Raw genomic sequence first — 20,826 nt, 5'->3', positions numbered from 1 at the left:
TCTGACCATTTCTGACCTTGCTCTCCTATTAGGGTATTAACTACCAATTGGAACATTCCCAGAGCAGCAGCTGATAAAATGCTTGGGGTTTTCCACTTGTATTTGCCTCTCAGCCATTTCTCTGGCTGAAAGCATAAGATTCTAATGGAAGGTGGTTTCTTAAGAATACCCCAACTGCCTCCAAACTGAACTGGGGATGAATAAGTTACGCAAGACCAGAATTTAATTTATTATGTGGTGATATACTGTTACAAACAATCACAATTACAGTGCTGCTCATGTAAGCTTTTGGGGGGTAAAAAGAGACTCTTCACTTCCTTTCTAGTCCTCGATACAACAAGATGAATCCCATGTACTCATAACAGGAGTCAATCAGTCAACATGCCTTATTTCCCGATGAGTGACCAGTCATCCTTCTCAAACAGCAACTTCTGTCAAGGTGCTGCACTCACTGTCAACTGTCTCTGAGAGAATATACTACCTTGCACTGACTGCGGTGCCCTCATGATTGATTGGTCTTATTTTAAAGACAATATATTACCAGCTTAAACAACCTCTGCCGATGGAGTAAACTGGTGGTTTGATATAATACGCTTTGCCAAATTCTTCTACAGTTCATGCTTGGGGGTGGGGGGGTGGAGGGAGAAAAGGATCAGCCATTACTGAATGGCAGAGCAGACTCGATGGGCCAAATGGCCTAAATTCCGCTCCCATGCCTCGTGGTTTTATGCCCTCGTCAGTGCATTGAGTACAGGAGTTGGGGTGATGTTGAAGTTATTATATGATGTTATGCTGTTGAAGATATTGGACGGGCTGAACTTGGAGTATTGTGTGCAGTTCTGGTCATCTACCAACAGGAAAGATGTCAATTAGCCTGAAAGAGTACAGACAAAATTTGCAAGAACGTTGCTGGGTCTTGAGGACCTGAGGGAAAGGCTGAGTAGATTAGAATGAAGGGTGCCTGCCTGAAACGTCAACTGTTTACTCTTTTCCAGAGATGCTACCTGGCCTGCTGAGTTCCTCCAGCATATTGTGTGTGTGTGTGTGTGTGTGTGTGTGTGTGTGTTGCTTTGATTTCCAGAATCTGCAGAACTTCTCTTTTTAGGTTAGGACATTATTTCCTGAAGTGCAGGAGAATAAGGGGGGATCTCATAAAGGTGTACACAATTACGAGAGCATAGATAGAGTGCATGCTGGCCAGCCTTTTCCCCTCAGGTTGGGTGAGACTAGAACTGGGTTTAGGTGAAAGTTGTAATATTTAAGGGGAATCTGGTGGGAAGCCTTTTCACTCAGAGGGTGCTATAAGTGTGGAACATGCAGCCAGTGGAAGTGGTAGGTGTGAGTTCATTTGTAACATTTAAGAGAAGTTTGGATTGGAAACTCAAGATTCAAGTTTAATTGTCACATGTACATCAAAGCATACAGTGAAATGTCTCTTTGCGTTAACAACCAACACCTGAGAGTGTGTTGAGGGCAGCCCATAAATATTGCCACACATTTAGCGCCAAAATAGCATGCCCACAGTTTTCAGTAGAACAACACAGATCACAGCAAACAACAATAGCATTAAACAAGCCCTGTCCCTCCCACACAGACACACACACCCCTTTAACCCCATGACAGGCCTCAGGCTCCAGTCTCCAGCAATCATGAACTTGGACCGGAACACAACGGGGCTATGACCTCCACGTGGACTCACAGAGATTCGCAGACTCAGCTCTGGCCTACAGGCATCAACCTCCAGACCTTCTCGGGCCTTGATCCTCGACATCAATCCCAGGACACACCAATCACTGGGCTTTGAAACCTGGAATCAGTGACGGTGGGAACCTGAACACCAGGCCTCAAACTCTGGTCTCACCAATTCATAAACCCAGTGAGTCATCAGAGCGCGATCCTCCTGCCTGCACAGAATTCACTCAGGAACTTGCCGACAACTCAGTGACCTAGGAGCTTCCTTCATCCACTCTCTACCTGTCTGACATCCAACATCTGATCAGACAGGTCCTACGTATGTGTTGATGATCTTTGAATGTGGGACGGAGACCTAGACTCTGACCTGACCTCTAACTCATATTCCTAAACCCTAACATGACCTCCGACACCCCCTCTGTCCCCAAAACAAATCCCCACAAACCTAAACAACAAATAAAAAAAAACAACTAAATCTGAGATCATGCAACAGAGATCACAGCACGCACCAGCTCGAAGGGTTACTGCATGGATGAGGGAATATGGAGTGCTTTTGTCCAGGGACTAGGTAGAAGACCAGGACAGCATAGACTAAGTGGGCTGAAGAGCCTGTAGTGCTCTATGACTCTATGAAAGCCCAACTTGTGGGCAGCCTCTGTACATGAAGGAGCATTTGGAAAAACAGTGGGAAAGACAGGATGGATTTACTGGCTGCATTGGGACTGCAGGTGTCTTCACGGTGGAATAGGCCATTTCTACCTTCTGTCCCAACACCCCTTCACACGACTCCTGCACCCACCCCCCCCCAAGCCAAAACAATCAAGAACTGGGTCAAGCCTAGCCGGGTGGTGGGCACTGAACATTGAGTCAGCAGGGCTGGCGGTGCTTCTCTGAAAAAGTACAAAGTAAATTTATTATCAAAGTACATGTACCCTGAGATTAATGTTCTTGCAAGTCCCTGAAAGTGAGTCCATTGGTTGTGCAATCAGTTCAGTGTTGAATGAAGTTACCCACGCTGGTTCAGGAGCCTGATGTTTGAAGGGTTCAGCCTGTTCCTGAACCTGGCGGTGTGGGACTTGAGGCTCCTGGACCTCTTTCACAATGGCAGCAGTGAGAAAAGATATGGCCTGGGTGATGGGGGCGCTTGATAATGGATGCTACTTTCTTGTGGCAGCTCTCCTCGTAGATGAGCTTAATAGAGGGGAGGGATTTCTTGTGATGGAATGGTCTGTATCCACTACCTTTTTATGGGCTTTTTCATTCATGGGCATTGGTGTTTCCATCTCAGACTGTGAAGCAACCAGTCAGTCAAGGGTGTCGGTGTTTCCATATCAGATTGTGATGCAACCAGTCAGTCAAGTTACTCTGAGCTGTGTATCTATAGAAGCATACAGCTGTGATCCTTTCCTACACACTGTTGTAGCTCACTTCTGACTTGCAGATAGTTCAGATTACAAGCAGTTCTGAGGAACAGAGCCCTGTTGAGTCCTGAGGACTGCAGGTATACCTTGCAATTAGTTGCCAGTTTGTCTTCCAGCTCATTGTTTAATGCAGTGCATCACATTGCCCAACACCTGATCTATCCAATTGAGATATCCAGAACCAAAGACACCCCTGACTAGTTTTGACTTTTTAAAAGGGGAACATTAGAATGATAGATTTTATCAAGGACCTACAAGAATATTCACATTTTTACAAAACTGCTAACAATATCTTTGTTACTTAAAGAGAAAGAAGCCTGAGATAAAAAAGAGAATTCTGAAAACACTCAGCAAGTCAGCCAAGACAGAAACAATTATTATTAAGTCGGTAACTTTTCATTATAATTCAGAAAAGTTAGATTTCAAACAAGTTTAAGTTGGAGAGAACTGAGAATGTGATTAGAACAGGGAGTGCCTGTTCAAAAGGGGAGAGCAGGAGCCTCAACGACAGGTGTGGCAGCGTCAGCTGAGGTAAGAGGTGAAGGTTTGCAGAGGGTATGTGTCTGGTGGAGATACAAACAGGAGAAAAGTATTGGAAACAGAGGAAGAAGAAATGACACAGGTGAAACAACAAGATATAAACTGAAGAAGCAAACCACTGCAGATGCTGAAACTATGAAATAAAAACAAAGAATGCTAGAAATTCAGAGCATTGTATCCTGTTCTAGTTGTCAGGGAGAATACAAAGGTTTTGGGGAGTGTGGAAAACAGTTCACCAGGATTTTGCCTGGATTAAAACTATTCACCATAAAGAGAGGCTGGTAAAACTTGTATTGTTTTCTCTGGGGTGTTGGAGGCTGAGAGCGATCGATAGAATATAATATTATGAGAGGCACTGATATGGTATATAGTGGAAATGTCAAATACTAGATAGGGTATACTTAAAATGAGAAAAGGAAGGCTTAAAGCGGATTAATGTATGGGGAGCTTTTGATGGATCTTTGCTTGTACTTGCTCTGGAGAAGAATAGTGGGTGGGGCAATCTCACTGAAACCCATTGAACATTGAAACCCTAAGAAGAGCGGGTGGAGAGAGGATGTTTCCTATAGTGAGTGAGTGTAGGACTAGCGGGCACGGCCTCAAAATAGAAGAATGTCCATTTAGGACAGAGATGAGAAGGAATTTCCACAGCCACAGAGTGGTGAATCTGTGGAATCCATTGGCCCAGGCGGCTAAAGGGGCCAAGTCATTGGTTTATTTAAAGAAGAAGTTCTTGATTAGTAAGGATGTCAAAGGCTATAGGGTGAAGAAAGGATAGTGGGTTTGAGGGATAATAAATCTGCCTTGATGGAATAGCAGAGCAGATTCTGGGTAAAGGACTGTTCCAGCCTAATTGTGCTCCTATGTCTTGTAGTCTTTTGGTCTTCACTGAACCCTGAATCATCTGGATCGCAAAGATGCTCTTTATTGACTACAGCTTAGCATTCAATACTGCCATCCCCTCAAAACTAATCAATAAGCTTCAAGACCTTGGCCCCAATACTTCCTTGTGCAATTGGATCTGATTTCCTCAGTTGCAGACCCCAGTCAGGTTGGATTGGTAAAAACATATCCTCCATGATCTCCATCAGCTCAGGTGCACCACAAGACTGTATGCTTAGCCTCTGCTCTACTCACTTTAGTTTATGACTGTGTGGCTAAGCACAACTCCAATACCATATTCAAGTTTGCTGACAACCCCACTGTTGTAGGTTGAATCAAAGATGGTGATGAATCAGCATATAGGAGGGAGATTGAAAATCTGGCTGAGTGATGCCATAACAACAACGAGATCTCTCCTTTATTCTTCTACCCTCCAGCAAGCACAGGCCCAGAGCCATCAAATGCTCCTCATATGTTAGCCCTTTTATTCCTGAAATCATTGTTGTGAACTTCCTTTTGAACCCTCTCCAATGCCAGCACATTTTTCTTAGATAAAGGGCCCAAAATTGCTCACAGTACTCCAAGTGTGGTCTGACCAATACCTTATAAATCCTCAGCATTACATTCTTGCTTTTATATTCTAATCCTCTCCTACTGAATGCTAACATTGTATTTGCCTTCCTTACTACGACCAACTCAATCTGCAAATTAACCTTTAGGGAATCCTGCGCAAGGACTCCAAAATCTATTTGCACATAATGTTTTTGAAATTCCTCCCCATTTGGAAAATAGTCTACATCTTTATTCATGCTACCAAAGTGCATGACCATAGACTTCCCTACACTGTATTCCTTCTGCCACTTCTTTGCCTATTCTCCTAATCTAAGTCCTTGTACAGACTCCCTGCTCCCTCAACACTACCTGTCCTTTCTACTACCTTAGTATCGTCTGCAATCCTGGCCTCAAAGTTAAATTCCATCATCCAAATCATTGCCATATAATGTGAAAAGAAGCGGTCCCGACCTCAACCCCTGTAGAACAACCTGGTAGTCACTGGTAGTAAACTGGAAAAGGAAACCTTCATTCCCAGTCTTTGCTTCCTGCCAGTCAGCCAATCTTCTATCCATGCTAGTATCTCTCCTGTAATATCATGGGGTCTTATCTTGTTAAGCACTCTCATGTGCAGCAACTTGTCAAAGGCCTTTTGAAAATCCGAGTAAACAACATCCACTGACCTGCCTATTACTTTCTCAAAGAATTCTAACAGTTTTGTCAGGCAAGATTTCCCCTTGGAGATACCATGCTGACTCAGCTTATTTTATCATACCCCAAAACCTCATTCTTAATGATGGACTCCAACATCTTTCCAACGACTGAAGTCCGGCTAACTGGCCTATAATTTCCTGTCTTTTATCTCTCTCCGTTCTTAACCTCTAGACAAAGAATAATATTTTGTACTGGATTCTTGAGTACTCTGATATCCATTTCATTCAATTAACAATGATAAGTGGGCATTTCTGAAAACAAACTTGACCAATTGCTTTTACTTTGAGGTTTGCATCTGAGCTCAGATTGTAAGCAATTTAGATTAAGATTTGAAATATTGAGTTCTTTTAGGAAAACACTTAATGGATGCTATCAGTGCCCCCTTCTAAATGTAATGGAAATGAGATTGGCACATGTAGTTTAATGCTACATATCACTCAATCTCCACCTTCACATTGAAATGAACACAAATCATGGGCAAATTTTGTCAGCTAAACCCAGGTCTAATTACACTTGTCACTGAGATGAATAAATAGGGTGATTTATTTTTCCCTACAAAATCCTATTTACAAGCATTCATTTATAGTTCTGTTTTCAAATGTAATTATTTTGTAGTTTGTACTTGATTTACTTGTGCTTCCACTGCTAGGTTTTATGGGGAGAGTTTGTTCAGCTATAAATCTTGTCAACCAAATGTTGTGCACCATTTCAGTTCATCAAGTCTGATCTGAGCAAAGTTTTTCCATGCAGATGGTCCTTATCCATCTTCCACCATACTGAATTCCCATTGAAATGAAATCCAGGAATTTGGAGTTAATCTTTATTGGTGTACTAAACAATTGGTGGCATTAATCAGATGATCCACAAAATCATGAGGTCGGTTTTTTTCCCTGATGCACATGTCTAAACTTCAACAGGATGTTTTCCTGACAGCTCACTCACCATACCTATGACTGGGAAACAGATCACCTCCTAATCTACCTTCTCCATAGGAGCAGGCAACAACAGAATAAAGGCTCCCTTGAAGATGAAGATGAATGAGGGAAAAGGAAAATGGGAGACTTAATGCTCTTTTGAACTGACCTAATTCAAATCTTGTGTTGCCAGTGTCTGCTATTCAGCACGAGATATGGGCTCATCAAAGGGCCAGTGATATCTCAAAAGGTTCAAACATTCATTCATCATCAAAGTATACAATTCTGAAATTCTTCCTCTCCAGATAGCCAAGAAAGAAAAGAACAGCAGCACAATCATCAACCCCTCAAATCCCTCCTCCCCACACAAAAAAAACAAAAACTGAACAGGCACATCAACACCAAATACCCTCCCCTACTCACAAAAAAAAACAAGGAAGATCGGGTGAAAAACAGAATTAGAGAAACTATAAAACTGGGGGGAAAAAGTCTATAGTCCTAGTCCATCTCCAAAAAGCAGAAAACCTGGTAATATTGTCCAGGCCTAGTGGTAGCCTCTCCCCAATGTTTCATTCTCCCTTGTCACTTTAATCGGTCAACAATGGAATTTTTAATCTGCGAAATGGAATCGAACATCAACTTGTGGCCCGTCCTGCCGCCCACTCACCACGAGGTTTGTGCACTTTGCCTTTGTCTCCCAGAATCCTGTCGGAGATTGCAGAGCACTGAGACACTCAAACGATCTCCAAACTGCAAATCACAGGCTCCAACAGTTCCAGAATCACATTCAAGATGAGAAACAAACATAAAAGATATAAAAGAAGTGAAATATATGGTTTCGTAATCTGGCCAAAAGATGTCTACCGAAGGAGCATTGTACACAGCCACCATCTTGACCGGAAGAAAGTTAATATAGAGGTGCTATTATCAGCATTTAGTTCGCATTCCCTTACCAATCTACTGATGGGTTTATTCCTTGTATTATTATGAGTGGAAAAACTTGCCTGACAACTAATTTCCGCTAGTTAAGGTGGAAAAGGCTATGTCACACCAGACGGTGCCATTGGATGCATATCCAAAGCTATGCAAAGATCTGATGCCTTGAGTTGAAACATACACAATAAGATCCTATCAATATAAGTCCTTTTCCAAGAGGACCACAACCTTGCTGTGGTTTGAAGGCTTGTGTGCCTCAATGACCCAGAAAGCTATGCTGGTTGGAGTCAAGGCTTTATGCTTTGGCTCTTGGTAGGGTCTCCCATGCCAAACAGGTCAAAGGGTAGAGGCCAGACTAAGAGTGGTCTGCTGGTCCTCCAGGTTCCGTGGTTCATGGCAGCAAGTAAGTAACAACTAGGTCCTATATTTGAGGGTGTCTTATTTATTATTATTATTATTATTGCTACTAAGGTTTATCCTTTGATCAATGCTAACCTAGAACCTTTCCTACTGCCTATGCTGATGATAGCTGAACTCCAGGAAGAAAGTGGGGAAAGAAATAAAGTTCATGCTTCTGAAAGTTACTTCATCCACTGGCCAAAAGTAGCTGAGGACCTTGATCACTCAAACAAAGCTGGTCTCAACGGCCTCTCAAATTAATGGGGACAGTTTGGCACAAACAGACTTGAGGATGAGTGCTGATCAATTTAAACCTGTTGCTTCAACACTGCTTCAAAGTTGTAGTCTACTTCCTGCCAGAAGTGGGTGAACTCTCTGAAGCCTAGATCCCTGGGAGGTAGAGAACCACTTTAATTTGTGGATCATAATAGCTATCAGCTAACACACCTCCCTTAGATCCCAAACACAGATCTGGGAACTTGTCAACCATTTTTGTACATTTTCTACATTACAAGCTAGTGTGTACAAATATCTAAACAGTATTTTTGAACTATCTATGTAGATATAACTTCCTGATGGTTTATTCATGGTAAGATATTTTAAATTAATTTGAGAAAGCAACAATACTTAAAAACACAAAACTTGATTAATTAGTATAGTTTTAGGAAAGTGAAACCATGTTCAATGAATTTATTAGAACCCTTTGCAATTGGAAGGTTAGATAAAGGAGAACCAGTCGATCTGGTGCACTTAGATTTTCAAAAGGGTTTGATGGGATGCCACACAAAAGATTATTACATGCAATCAGGACTGATAGGATTGAGGGTTATAATATTGGTATGGATTGCCATTGTTTAACAGAGAGAAACGAGTAGGAATAAACCGATCTTTTCAAGTTAGCAACTGTAACCTGTGCAGAGCTTCTAGGATCAGTGTTGGACGCTCAGCAAGTTGCAATCTATATTAACGACTTGAACGACTGAATCAAGAATAATCTAATCAAGGTTTCTGGGGAAAATAGTTTCTGAAAGGGACGCTGTAAAGGATATAGACAAACTAAATGGGTAATATTTAAAGCGGAGGTTCATAGGTTCGTGATTAGTAAGAGCATCAAAGGTTATGGGGAGATGGCCTGGGAATGAAGTTAAGAGGGATAATAAATCAGCCAGGATGGGATGGCAGAGCAGACTCAATGGGCCAAATGGCCTAATTCTGTTCCTATGTCTTATGGAAATATAGGCAGCTGCTGTATAATAATATGATTGTGAGTTATTCACTTCCACAGAAAGAATCAGAATCAGGTTTAATATCACTGGCATATGTCATGAAATTTGGTGTTTTGTGGTAATAATCCAATGCAAAACATAATAATAAAAAACTATAAATTGCAATAAGATACTGTGTGTGTAAGCGAGGAATAAAATAGTGAGTTCCATCTCCTTTTAGAAATCTGATGGCAGAGGGGAGGAAACTATTCCTGAAATGTTGAGTTTGTGTCTATACTTTCAAGACTAGAAAAGCAAAGTATAACTTTAATTGGCATTAGATGACTAAATATTAGTATTTTCAGATTTACTGGTCCTTGTAGGGTGCTGGTACAGCAAGTTAGAAGACATCAAATTAAATCCTGTGGTAGAGATGTAAGAACATTTTTGGGGCTCTAGTAGTTCACACCTGCAGTACAGTATACACTTTCACTCATTTCAGAAAGTGTGTTTTCTGAGATGGGAGGGAAAGATTGAACAGAATTCATCTATAATGGATTCTGGAAGAGTGAGGAGAGGTCATTGAAACATGAGTTTCTGAAGGGAATATACAGGATAAATGTTGTGAGGACTTTTTCTTCAATGGGAATTTAAAATAGGTAAAGGCAAATGAGAAGAGATTAACCAAGTAAAATGATCGTGTGAAAGTCTAGAGTTAAGATAGCTGTTGATGCTGAGCTATTAATTACATACATGGATGATATTCACCAATTTCCTCTATCAATGAGGGAATCAAGGATTATGGAAATTGTGGTGGAAATCCATGGTCTTTTTAAACAATAGAAGTGACTCAAGTTCTTTTAAGGCTTGTTCCTTTCACTTGTGCTTTTATGTTGCTGTCACCAATTAAACTGTGCCAATGTAGGGCATCCTATAGAAAAGGCATGTACAACCTTTGAATTGTTGGAATGATTATAAAATGTTAAGGAATTAGAGATGCCAGCTAGGTTTAGTACCTGAGATCAATGTCATTTTTCACAGGAAAGAAATCAAATAGAACCAACAGTTATCTAGATAATCACTGCCCATTCCATACAGTCATGGCACTGTGGTGAGAAAGAGCATGAATTCAAAAGAAAATTAATTTTGTGAATATCGTTATTTATTCATTAGCTTGCATCACACATGCGAATAAACCACTGATGCTAAAGCAGATGATCATGCAACACTCTTGTGTTCATTATCTCTTAATCAGTGCATAAAAGTGCTGTTATTACTCCAGGATTTAATGGTAATGTATAGTATTGAGCCCTGCAGCTGAAAGCACTTTATCACTGATAGATGGGGTTGTGTTTGTATCATTAATTCATTTTATAAATAGCTACTGAATCATTTGAGTTCTCGCCTTTATGTAACAACAGCTGTTGTTGAATATATCCACTTTGTCAGAGGTTTTCAAGTCTGTGTAAACATAATTTTTACTTTCCATTACACTTTTTATGCAATGCTTCTTGTGTTTTTTTTAATGGCAATGTTTTCCATTCTGGGAAGTACTGAGTTTTGCGTTGGCTGCCTCTGATAATTCACATTGCTGGCCAGTTTTGGGATATTGCATAATGTCCATACCACGCATCACAGTCAAACCAATGACTCCCTAATGGAAGATCACCACTATGCTGCAATGAGCAAGGATAGATCTTAGGATGTTCTCATTGGTAGGAGTGTTTTGAGTTAGGGGGACATAGTCAGATATGGAGTCAACTTCTTGTGATTGAGATAAAGGGGAATTTCTTCTCTGAGTGTTATGAAGCTTGCTGCTTATATGATGCTATATACCCCTGAAACTGCTGTAAGTAAGTTTTTCATTATAACTGTATACATGAACTTAGCATCTGACAATAAATGTGACATTTCACTTTGATACTCTGTCTGTGTGGACTTACCTCGTTCTCTATGACTCCATGGCTTTCTCCTATTGCTCCTTCCCAATTCCCAAGGTGGTCTAATTGAGAGGTTAATTAGCTCATTGTAAAATGCCCTACTGTAAGTGGATAGCAGGTGGATCACTGGTGAGGAAAAATAGTAAAGAGAGAAATGGTAGTATTGAAATTAATAGCATACACGCAATGGGCCGTATGGCTGCTTTCAATATGATAATAGGAGGTTAGCTGATCTCAAATGTTATTTCCAAAACCTAATACAAAACAAACCTTGATGCTGGCAATGTCAAATTTTCATCTATTGGCAAGTTTCTAAAACAACTTGAACCTCATTATTAGTCTGCCTGATATTGGCTGGAATTGTAGACTCCATTTTGTTCTATGTTTTTAGTCTGTTGGGAATTACGTTGGCTGTATGATGACCTGTCTTTGTCCATCAGTGAAACTCTCATTGTTGGGCTTTTCATTCACATAATAAATAATTGCAGAATCCTGCAGCCATAGCCCAATGTAGTAACCTTTTCTGAGTTAAACAATTGTGACAACAATGCAAGTTATCAGAAGATTGATGCTAATGTGAAAGAGATAAGGGAGACAATGGAGGAACGTTCAAAATGTTAATGAGAGAGAAGAGAGAGATAATGGAAAAGAAACACAGTTCAGAATATTGACAGACTGGTTGCTTTGAACCTGAACTGTTTGAAGTTTGATGGACAGGCAATACCCCAGCAGGGGGATAAAAAGAACAGGTTTGCTAAGGCACGACACACCACAAGATCATGAGATAACGAGACCCTGGAAGAGCGGTGTGCCCCCACAAGTTGGTTGGAGTTTGGAGTTCTGGTTCGAGGGAACCAACCATAGACTCACAGGGTGAAAAGGTACGATCAGCGGGAACCTGGTGTGTGTGTCCATCCTTGCCTGGGTGCCGGGTTCACTGTGGAAGAACGGTCGTATCCAGAACGGAGGGGTCACAGTCGGTGACCACAGCGGGATAGAAGACATAAAAGGGTCCGCCAGAAAGCCAACTGCGAAGAACATCAAAGGCCTGCTTGAATCAAAATTTGCATCTCTCTCTCTCTCCAACTGCACAACAGTGATTACTGCGAACTGTACTAAGCTGAACTGAATTCTGCGTCACTTGAGACTGATCATTTTACCCCTAGACTGCGATAGAGCTTGGTTGATTTCTATCACCCTAGTTCTGTGTACATGTGTGTTTTATCATTGCTAACCTGTTGCATTTATATCCTTACGATTAGAGTACTGTGTTACTTATTTCTTTAATAAAACTTTATTAGCTTCCAGTAATCCAGACTCCAACTAGTGGTCCATTTCTGCTGGTTTGGCAACCCAGTTACAGGGTATGTAACACAATTTAGTGGTTCAAATCCCTCTTGAACGAATTGACCCCAAATCCAGGTCGACTCTCCTAGTACAATACCGAGGGACGGCTACAATTTTGTAAAATATATCCTTCACAAAGATCAGGAGGACCATGAATGACAGTCTTTTCAGTAATAAATTGGAAAATGTTATGATATGAGAACATAAGAAGTAGAAGCAGGAGTAGGCCATTGTTCTCATGCCTGCTCCACCTTCCAATAAGGCCATGCTTCTGCCCGTTTCCTGCAATAATTCTTAATTCCCATAACCATTGAACATTGATCAACCAATCTGAGCCAAAGGTTTGAATGCTGTATTGGAGAAATAGGCGTGAGCATCATCACCATTTATTTGTAACGCAGCTGCTGACTGTGGACAATGTCACCATGAGGTAATATGTAAGTGGTAACGAGAAGAAGTTGGTCATATGTATATGATATGGCAATGCTGGGGACTAGAAACCATTACTGGGGATAACCCAACTACAAAGACACCAGTTAAATCAAACAAGGCTTGTCTCATTGTTCAATCCACTGCTGAAAGTATTGTCAAATACTTAGAATTAGGCACAAAGTTGCAGAAAGTGAGGGAAGGAAATGGCAGAAACCTTTAGTAAAGGAATAACTAAACCTTGTAGTGACTGATGACTATACATAAAAACTCTTGGTAAAAGTGTAAAGATTTCAAAGTGGCTTGCAGTTTCATAAGCTTTATACTTTATACTTTATTGTTGCCAAACAATTGATACTAGAACGTACAATCATCACAGTGATATTTGATTCTGCGCTTCCTGCTCCCTGGATTACAAATATTAAATATTAATAATAGTAAAAATTAGTAAATATTAAAAATTTAAATTATAGATCATAAATAGAAAATAGAAAAATGGAAAGTAAGCTTCAGGAAATGCCTACTCCCTTATAGGCCCTCACATGACTGAACAGTTGAAAGCTCACCCAACCTGCAGGGTGAATCAGATTTTATCTTGTAGTACTATGGTGGTGCAGCTAAGTGTGTGATGCAGGTATTTTGTAAAGCAAATATAATCATGAAAATACAAGGAGGGAGTTCATGAAGAAGTAAGGGATGGGAAACAAATCATTTGATAATAGTACTCACAGTTTATGGACCGTGACCTCAGTGACTGGGAATTTATAGTGTACTTCATTGAACATGGTGCTGGTCAACCAAACTGAACTGTCCATTCCACTGATTCACTGAGGGCTAAGACTTTGTTTTTGGGAAGTCACAGAGAAGGCCTCCTTATATTTCAAGATTACATTTTGTGATCAGAAACTAGGTGGAAGAGACAAAAACAGGAGAGTCGCCTGAAGACCCAGTTATATTATTGGTGATGTGCATTTTAATTCCAAATACCCATTTTGATTGTATGATCTTGTACTCTGGACTAACAAATCTATGATTGCCATATTCTAAGTTTTCAGTGCAAAACGCCTCAACATACTTTTACTGGAAGGAATATCAGATTTCCACCACACATTGGAAATGTGTGAAAGTATCTTTTATCATCACTGGGTCTAAAAAGGGACTTCTGGGCTACCATGGTTGAAGAATAAGAAGACATTATTTATTTACTTAGAGATACCGCATGCAAACAGGCCCTTCTGGCCCAATGAGCCCCTGCCGTCCTATCACACCCATCTGGCCAATTAAATTAACTAACCCTGTATGTCATTGAAATGTAGGAAGAAACCAGAGCACCTGGAGGAAATCCACATGGTCAAGGGATAACAAACAAACTCCTTACAGACATTTGCTACTACACTTTCAATGACGAGGAATTGACGTTGCTAGAACTGACAGAACAGGTATGACCCACGTACAGATTTACGTCATCAGCATAGATCAGTTTTACTTTTTAGTCCTCCTGCTTTCAAGCTGACAAATTTACAATGCATCCCCTCCTTCCTGAAGGACACCATCCAAAATGTTTGCAGTGTTCTCAGTGGAGCCTAACCATCATATTATCTCCCGGTTCCAGTTTCATCTGCTTCATTTCTTTTTAATCCAGCACTCTACAGATAAAGTCCAATATGCTTTCTATTATATTCTGCACTACTCACAATTTTTTCTAAAATTCCATATTTGGAGCCCTCAGACTCACTGCTGATCTGCAATACCAAACCATTCATTATCGAGAAAATGCTCTGACCTGGCTTTCTTGACCCCAATGTAGATGATTTAACAGTTATTACATTCAGCTCCATCTGCCACAGTTTTTGCCCCTCACTTAATTACCATTTTTCTTTTCCCATCGCCACTATTGTGCTGGTAAACTTGATATAAATGTAAATAGGTAGCATGGTTTCTGGTTAATTGGGAGACAACTAAGTAGTTGCACCAATTAACTTAAGTTTCATGGAAATAGTTAAATAGGCATAAGAAAGACAAAGTATTGTTTAACTGAATATCAAATTATATACTTAAATCAAAATCGTAACAAATTAGAACACTACCAATACTATTACAGTATAAAACTGTATTAGTTCCTAATAGTTATTGACTGAGGAATTTATCTGGTGTACGAAACATAGAAACAAAGAAAATCTACAGCACAATACAGGCTCTTTGGCCCATGATGCTGTACCGAACATGTACTTACTTTAGAAATTACCCAGGGTTACCCATAGCCCTCTATTTTTCTAAGCTCCTTGTACCTATCCAGGAGGTTCTTAAAAGACCCTATTGTATCCACCTCCATGACCATCGCCGGCAGCCCATTCCACGCACTCACTCTTCATGTTTTTTGAAAAAACAATTCACCCCTGACATCCCCTCTGTACCTACTTCCAAGCACCTTAAAACTGTCCCCTCTCGTGTTAGCCATTTCAGCCCCGGGAAAAAAGCCTCTGACTATCCACACAATCAATGCCTCTCACCATCTTATACACCTCTATCAGGTTAGCTCTCATCCTCCTTCACTCCAAGAGAAAAGGCCAAGTTCACTCAACCTATTCTCATAAGGCATGCTCCCAATCCAGGCAACATCTTTGTAAATCTCCTCTCCACCCTTTCTATAGTTTCCGCACCTTTCCTATAGTGAGGTGACCAGAAATGAACACAGTACTCCAAGTGTGGTCTGACCAGGATCCTATAAAGTTGTAACATTACGGCTGAACTCAATCCCACAGTTGGTGAAGGCCAATGCACCGTATGCCTTCTTAACCACACAGTCAATTTGTGCAGCAGCTTTGAGTGTCCTATGGACTCGGACCCCAAGATCCCTCTGATCCTTCACACTACCAAGAGTCTTACCATTAATACTATATTTTGCCATCATATTTGATTGACCAAAATGAACCACCTCACACTTGTTTGGGTTGAACTCCATCTGCCACTTCTCAGCCCAGTTTTGCATCCTATCAATGTCCTGCTGTAACCTCTGACAGCCCTCCACACTATCCACAACACCCCCAACCTTTGTGTCATCAGCAAATTTACAAACCCATCCCTCCACTTCCTCATCTATGTCATTTATAAAAAATCACGAAGAGAAAGGGTCCCAGAACAAATCCCTGAGGCACACCACTGATCGCTGATTTCAATGCAGAATATGACCCATCTACAACCACTCTTTGCTTTCTGTGGGCAAGCTAGTTCTTGATCAACAAAGGAAGATCCTCTTGGATCCCATGCCTCCTTATTTTCTCAATAAGCCTTGCATGGGGTACCTTATCAAATGCCGTGCTGAAATCCTTATACACTACATCTACTGCACTACCTTCATCAATGTGTTTATTCACATCCTCAAAAAAATTCAATCAGGCTTGTAAGGCATGACCTGCCTTTGACAAAGCTATGCTGACTATTCCTGATCATATTATGCCTCTCCAAATGTTCATAAATCCTGCCTCTCAGGATCTTCTCCATCAACTTACCAACCACTGAAGTAAGACTCACTGGTCTATAATTTCCTGGGCTATCTCTACTCCTTTTCTCAAATAAGGGAATAATATCTGCAACCCTCCAATCCTCTGGAACCTCTCCCGTCCTCATTGATGCAAAGATCATTGCCAGAGGATCAGCAATCTCCTCCCTCGCCTCCCACAGTAGCCTGGAGTACATATCTCATCTGGTCCCAGAGACTCATCCAACTTGATGCTTTCCAAAAGCTCCAGCACATCCTCTTTCTTAATATCTATATGCCCAAGCTTTTCAGTCGGCTGTAAGTTATTCCTACAATTGCCAAGGTCCTTTTCCGTAGTGAATACTGAAGCAAAGTATTCATTAAGTAACTCTGCTATCTCCTCCAGTTCCATACACACTTTTCTACTGTCACACTTGATTAGTCCTATTCTCCCATGTCTTATCCTCTTGCTCTTCACATACTTGTAGAATGCCTTGGGATTTTCCTTAATCCTGTCCGCCAAGACCTTCTCATGGCGCCTTCTGGCTCTACTCATTTCATTCTTTAAGCTCCTTCCTGCTAGCCTTACAATTTTCTAGATCTTTATCATTACCTAGTTTTTTGAACCTTTTGTACGCTCTTCTTTTCATTTAGACTAGATTTTCAACAGCCTTTGTACACCATGGTTCCTGCACCCTACCATCCTTTTCCTGTCTCATTGGAACGTACCTATGCAGAATGCCATGCAAATATCCCCTGAACATTTGCCACTTTTCTGCCATACATTTCCCTGAGATAATCTGTTCCCAATTTATGCTGACACCTGACCAGGTTCATTTCCCAATACTGTACCAGGTCAAGTACAACCTCTCCTCTTGTAGGCTTATCTATATATTGTGTCACCCCATCTAAACTCCTTGCTCTAGGAAGATGCCAATCAATATTGGAGGAAATTAAAATTTCCCAACCACGATGACCCTGTGATTATTATACCTTTCCAGAATCTGTCTCCCTCTGTGCTCCTCGATATCCCTGTTACTATTGGGTGGTCTATAAAAAACACCCAGTAGAGTGATTGACCCCTTCCTGTTCCTAACTTCCACCCACAGAGACTCAGTAGACAATCTCTCCATGACTTCCTCCTTTTTTGCAGCCGTGGCATTATCTCTGATCTGCAGTGCCACACCCCCACCTCTTTTGCCTCCCTCCCTATCCTTTCTGAAACATCTAAAGCCTGGCACTCTTAAGTAACCATTCCTGACCTTGAGCCATCCGATTCTATGGACACAACATCATAGCTCCAAGTACTGATCCACGCTTTAAGCTCATCCGCTTTGTTCATAATTTAAAGGCATCCGTTAGTCTTGCGAGACCATGGATCTGCCCCTGGAAAGTCTTCACTCTCCAGGGCACAGGCCTGGGCAAGACCAGCAGTTGCCTATGCTGCAAGTCTCCCCTCTCCATGACACCAATGTTGTCTAAGAGAAGGGCATTAGGACCCATACAGCTTGGCACCAGTGTCATCACAGAGCAATGTGTGATTAAGTGCCTTGCTCAAGGACACAACACATTCCCTCGGCTGGGGCTTGAACTCAGAACCTTCAGGTAGCTAATCCAATGCCTTAACCACTTGGCCACGTGCCCACACTTGTTCATAATACTCCTTGCATTAAAATAGGCACATCTCAAACCATTGGTCTGAGCATGTCCCTTCTCTTTCACCTGCCTATCCTCCCTCTCACACTGTCTCCATGTTTTCTCTATTTGTGAGCCAACCGCCTCTTCCTCTGTCTCTTCAGTTTGGTTCCCACCCCTCAGCAATTCTAGTTTAAACTCTCCCCGATAGCCTTAGCAAACCTCCCTGCCAGGATACTGGTCCCCCTCGGATTCAAGTGCAGCCCATATGCTGCTGCATTCTGTAAATGAACAAAATCAGTACAGACATCTAGTGTAGGTAGACTGCCTTCAAAAAATGCTTTCACCTATTGTATCCTCCATACCTTCATTTTCATTGTAGCATTCAAGATGATTGTCGATACCCTCAAATTAATTGTAGTTGCTAACTTTTAGTGAGACTGTTTCATTTTCACTCTGGGCCATTTTTGGCATCTCCAAGCCTGAATGCTTGAAACCACAGTGAGTAAAAGAGTTTGGAATTGTCTTATTGCTTATTCCCCACCATTGGCTGCCATTTCAACACAAACACATGGAAGTGACTCTATATGAAAACTGTTCTCTCTAAGCATGGTGTAGTGTCTAATAGCCACACAACTGCATACTACTGATGCTAATTAGAAACTGTTAAGCAACAGTCTCCTGTCCCGATTGATCAGAATCCAGTTTAATATCACCGGCATATGACATGAAGTTTGTTTTGCGGCAGCAGTACAATGCAATACATAATAATAAAAATGATAAATTGCAATATGATGCAAATATATAGAAAAGAAAATTAAATAAGTAATGCAAAATGAAAGGGGAAAATACTGACGTGGTGTTTATGGGTTCACTGTCCATTCAGAAATCTAATGGCAGAGGAAAAAGCTGCTCCTGAAAAATTGAGTCTTTGTCTTTAGGCTTCTGTACCTCCTCCTTGATGGTAGCAAGGAGAACAGGGCATGTTCTGGGTGATAGGGGTACATAATGATGGATACCACCTTTTTGACACAGCACCTTCTGAAGACCTGCTGGATGCTGGGTTGACTAGTGCCCATGATGCAGCTGTCTGAGTTTCCGATCCTGGGCAGTGGCCCTTCCATACCAGAATTAAGCAGCATAGTGTCCCCAATAAACAAAGGGAATCTTGACTGTTCACTCAAATAGTTTTTGTACTTTAAGAGTTATCTCAAATAAGCAGATGTGCCAATTACTGACGGCTCAATTAACCAGAATCCACTGTAATTTCACATCTTGAGTTTGTAAGAAAGGTGTTGAAAAGCAAATAACCCAGTAGAAATTTTTGAAGGGCGTCACTAATCACAACCTGTTAAATTCACTGCATATAAATTACCTTGCTGTTTATATCCTGCCTCCCAAGCAATTCACTATCAAAGTCTAATTTCTTTGTATTTTCCTTTCAGGCTTCCACTTACTGTATCTGAAACATTGTTAAATGTCCTGTGGATTATTCAGCCTACTTTGTATCTTATTTCTACAAGACGTTCATATTATAAATCCATGCTGATCCTCATCAACTTTGCATACCCAAGTGGATCTGTCAGTCTTCCCCCTCCAAACCTGAAAGCACAAGGTGAAAGAGTGATATTTCAGAACATAATTGGGATGACCTACCTGAGGGAGGAGGTAGCTTAGCTGGAAGAGGCAAAAATGAAACCTAATTTAACAGTGCAGCAGAGACAAACCAAGGGAATGGCTTTAGAGAAGGTTGGGTCAATGTTTTGAACCCGCGGTGGATTTTTCCATAAGACCATAAGATATAAGAGCAGAATTAGGCCATTTGATCCATTGGGCATTCTCCGTCAATCCATCATGGCTGATTTATGATCCTTATCAAACTCATTCTCCTGCCTCCCATCCCCTTACTGACGCCCTTACTCATCAAAAACCTATCAACCACCACTTTAAATATACCAAATGATTTGGCCTTCACAGCCAGCTGTGGCAGAGAATTCCACCCTTTGGAAAAATAAATTCCTCCTCATCCTTTCCATTGTACCTTTGCCCGAGTAACCAGGATAAACTTGGTGTTGTGGGCATGGCAAAATCTTAGACTGAGGGGATTTGAGAGGCAACTGTGGAAGAGATGAATGGACTGTTTTTAGGAAGTAGAAGCAAAGTGGAGATGCTCAGTGTCATCCAGTAGGAAAGCAGGCCCTGTAGTCTACTGAGTGTACACTAGTAACCAAACATCTGCTTACACTTCCGCTACTCTGCTCTCATTTTATTGCCCCATATTCCTATCCATTCCCCAAATTCTACCACTTCCCTACACGCTACGGATAATTTACCGCGGCCAATTAACCTATGAACCTATGGATGGAAGGAGTAACGTATGTAATTGTGATCTTTACAGCAAAGAAATGAACTAGCTCTTTTAATGTGACGTTGCAGGAGAAAGGGGCACAGGGTAATGGTTAAAGATAAAAGTGTTGAGCCTTGTTTGCCAGGATCTCCTTACACCGGGTCAATTTAATCTTTCAAGTGTAGAATCAGATTTTTGTTTTGGCAAGTGTATCAAGAGATTTGGTTCCACAGAAGTTTAAACATGTTCAAGTACAGAAATCAACTGTGATTAAAGTGAATGGCAAAATAGGCCTTAAGTGTTGAATGGTGCACTGGTGGTCCTAAGTCCCTTATTTCATCTTATTAATGAAACATTATTGCTTGGTTTGAATTGAGAAATGTATCTCAGATGTT

General features: G+C 41.1%; 1 protein-coding gene across 1 annotated transcript in view; it reads left to right on the top strand.

Moving 5' to 3' along the window:
- Window positions 1-20,826, top strand: part of LOC140209915 (alpha-1,3-mannosyl-glycoprotein 4-beta-N-acetylglucosaminyltransferase C-like) — a 163,556-nt gene that overhangs the window by 35,778 nt on the left and 106,952 nt on the right. The gene's annotated exons all lie outside the window — the stretch shown is intronic.

This window comes from Mobula birostris, chromosome 14 (assembly GCF_030028105.1).
Source record: "Mobula birostris isolate sMobBir1 chromosome 14, sMobBir1.hap1, whole genome shotgun sequence".
NCBI classification, from domain to species: Eukaryota; Metazoa; Chordata; class Chondrichthyes; order Myliobatiformes; family Myliobatidae; genus Mobula; species Mobula birostris.
This window is presented reverse-complemented; position numbering and strand designations above follow the sequence as displayed.